Source organism: Austrofundulus limnaeus, unplaced genomic scaffold (genome assembly GCF_001266775.1).
Source record: "Austrofundulus limnaeus strain Quisiro unplaced genomic scaffold, Austrofundulus_limnaeus-1.0 Scaffold51, whole genome shotgun sequence".
In the NCBI taxonomy this organism is placed as follows: domain Eukaryota; kingdom Metazoa; phylum Chordata; class Actinopteri; order Cyprinodontiformes; family Rivulidae; genus Austrofundulus; species Austrofundulus limnaeus.
This window is the reverse complement of record NW_013952453.1, coordinates 2,393,735-2,397,604: the sequence shown is the minus strand read 5'-3', so window position 1 is coordinate 2,397,604 and position 3,870 is coordinate 2,393,735.

The window sequence follows — 3,870 nt, the reverse complement described above, 5'->3', positions numbered from 1 at the left end:
GTTCAAATTCTGTGTTAATATTTTTTTTTGCCATGTTGGTGTGCTCACTACTGGGTCTTGAACTTTTCTGGAGTTATGAACAGTCAGTATCTTATCTGCAGCAGACAGCATGGCAGAGTGATCTCAGCTTGGAGAATCAAAGAAAAAAAGTCATGTTAATAGTTTTTCTGACTGAGGCTATTTTAGACAACTAAAYCTCCAGTCTCACACAACTAAACCTGCACACTCCTTTTGTTTTGTTTYATACCCGCTATTTACATAGATGTTTGTTGTCATTACACCAAACCRTGTGTTTGTTCGCAGTCTGTTGCAATAAGGTTTTAAGTTTCTAGTGTGTCATAAAACACAAAATAATACAAATCCAGGCAGAAAAACAAMTGTTGGAAAACGAATGCAGAAAAATAATCCTTTATTTCATRATCTGCAATATGTATTTACTTTTACAAAGCATTGCATTTGCATCAGATAGTTACAAATGAGTATATATGGTACTCAGCAGTTGAAMATAACAGAAAATTCACAACTCCCACAGAGCAGCTATTCTCAGGTGAAGACTACTTTTAGCTGAACACTACTTTGTTTCTGCCTGCACAGCCTTTTTCTGCTGCCATTTTTGCAAGAATTTTGAGAAGGGCGAGACGGCTCCTGTCAGGTTGAACAGTATCCCCCCAGCATGCTTTTCACTTGTTTCTTCAAATGTATCCTTTCAGCAAAATCCCTGTCTCTGTCTATGCAGGCCCTCTGAGGAAATAATGGTGCTTTCTGTCACGTAGCCGCTCAGAGGAGAAACAGAATCTGCCTGTTTCATCAGCATAATCACTCAGAGTGCCAGCTCTCAACTGACTCCAGGACAGTGACGTCACCCTTTCTCTCAGGACATCCCAGGATATCTCTGCGTCTACGTGTCAGACCTGTTGGTGCCTCGGGAGGTGATTGTTTTAATCCTATTGTGTACAGTCAAGAACTAGAGAACTTTCTGTATTTGAAGAGGGAGGTGGTTAATCAGGGGTTTATGTGCACTAATCAGGGTTCAGGGTACACCATCCTGCATTCATGGATAAAAAAGAGAAGGGCTGAGCAATGAAGTGCCCAGTTTGAAAAAAAAAAGAAGCCCTTTTGTTGTTTCATGACTCTTCAGTAGAGATTCTGGCATAACCAATGACAACAAAACATATAGCATTTGTCTCTTAACATACGTTCATATCTCTGCCCCATCTAATTGGAAACCATCTGCAGTAGTGGGCAGCACTAATCCAAAAACTAGCTCTGCAATTTCTAAAAAGCTTATGAAAATATTTAGGTCCGCAACTTCAAAAGCGCTTGTGCCATAGAAATCTAACRGAAGCTAATTTTAAAGCACAAGTTCAATTTGACACTTACTAGCTGGCAACAATTCATGTACAGTATATGCACAACACTACCAACTAGCGGTGCATGAACTCTTTTACAACTTAGTTCTACAATCGCCGATTGCTGGGGATGTGATTTCCTGAAACAGACCTTTAGCTCCTGGTGTAAAAATTTAAAAGTTCCTGAGGATTGCTAGTTCGGCTGATTCTTTAAAAAGTTGTTGAGGATTGCTAGTTCGGCTACTTCTTTGTCTTTTTCTTTTGTTTGATGTAGATTTTTCATTAAAGAAGCATCAAAAAGGAATTTTAAAACTGTTTATTGGAAAAATGAAGCGATGCATTCTGGGTACAGGACGGATTTGATTTGTGACCGGAAACAAAAGCACAGAGTACAGGAAACTATCTTCCCTTCAAAATAAGAGCTTGGATTTTAAAGTTTTCCATGTAGTTGCTCCAGTTGACCACTAGATGTCTGTCTTCGTCAGCATATCATCTTTGAATCATTTCTAACCCTGTTGGCCAATTGCTTCGACCATTTACGTCAAGTATTGAGCTCCAGCATTTAAACTTTATTTTTTTAAAAGGAGCTCTGATTGTAAAGTAAAATACAAAATTTTAATATGGATTACAAATGTTAACTGTTTTTACTGGGACAGGGAGTTCTAAACATTGCCTTCCTGCTACGTAARCAGACACAAAGCATTGTGGGAAATCAGAACCCTGATCAAAAACAACAGTCAGCAAGGATGTACAGTATAAGTTTCCAATAAGTGTGTTTATCTGGGAGGAGTGCTGTTGGATAGATCACGTGTTGTGATACATTGACAGCCATACCCTCCACTGTTCAAGATAATGATGACTGGTAAATAATTAGTTATTAGCGGTACTGCATTTTAATTTTAGAAAGCACACATCTGCTTGTGAATTATAAGCATTAGTAAAACAGCTAAAGAGCAAATGAAATATTTAGGTATGCAAATAGCGGATTTGCACTTTAGCGGGCTGGTGCCCACCACTGACCATCTGGTTCAGAAAGCAACAGTCATGGAGGCTCACATTAGTTTCAGCATTTCTTTTATTTTTTTCAATGTAACAAACAGTGCACAAATCCAGATTTTCAATTATTATATTTGTCAAGTCGCAACACTTTCCTTCAACTTGTAGAACATATTCTGACACTGAGCGCCAGAGCTTTAGGAACCAATGCGACAAAAGACCTTATTCATTGTCAAAGGGATTAAAATTGATTAGTTCAGTGTTGTGAAACCCTTCTCCTATGCAGAATAATAAGCTGCAGTAAGACTGCTATATGTTCTCAATCAAACAAGGACTTTCCTCAGTTAAAGCACACCACCAGATTCCTTTCTTTGGCACGACTTAGCCCATGAATGTAGCAGTATATCCATTGCCACATGTGCACTGCMGTGTGAGGCACGCTCCAGAGATGTTCTATAAATGATATATAAAGTTATTTGTTTTAGAAACTAGCACCATAACTAAGAACTGGAGAAACCTTGCGCCATTGTTAGATTGCCCTACAGAATGTGCCCCCAAGATCTCACAGGTGAAAAGTCAGTGACCAGGAAAACAAAGTGAAGCAAATCCTGGATTGGTGAACTGAGAGTGCTTTAATGCAGGTCAGGAGGAGGGCATTGTGTCAAAAAAGCCAATTGGCTCACACATACAAGTTGCAGAGACACAAACCTCACACCTGGTAGAATGTTTTGCTGCACCACCCTCCACCCCGCAGCACAGGCTGTGCTTTTTCCTCCATCCTTTTCAAGACATAAAACCTTTGTTTTTCTTCTGGATCCCGTTTTCTTTAGGATAAAAAAAAAAAAAACAATAGAGACCCTGGGATGGTCACTCTCAAAGTGACTTAAGATTTCCCCAGCTCTGCCTCTGTCATCAATGCATAATTTACTCTGGAAAGCAGCATAGGGGATCAATACAATGGCCCACAAAAGAATATAATGCAGTCATAAAGGTGCATGAAGCTTAAAGGGGCAATATCATGTATAATCAACATTTTTGAGTTTTATATCATGTTATAATGTTATACTCTCATAAAAACATGCCCAAAGCCTTGCTTTGACTCATTCATGCATGTTTGAGAAATCCTGCAGCATTTTTAGGCAGCCATGCAGAGGAGCAAAACGACAGGTGGAGACCAGACACACCTTTTGGTACCAGAAATGCCTCTGGGACGTGTCTCCAAGCCAAGCTTCCTCATCACGGAGCACACCTCCCCACCCCATACACCCCACCCATGACTCCTGCAGGCTCTCGGCAGTAACAAAGCAAAGTGAAAGTGAAACTTAAGCTGTCTGCTGCTCTTAACACTACTGCTCACTCAGGGAAGCTCTTTTCAGATTCAAAATACCTTTGAGGAAATGTTTTTTCAGATGCCAAGTAAACTGCATCATAGTGCACACGCGAACACCCCCCCCCCCCCCCCCCCCACACACACACACACACACACACACACACACACACACACACACACACACACACACACACA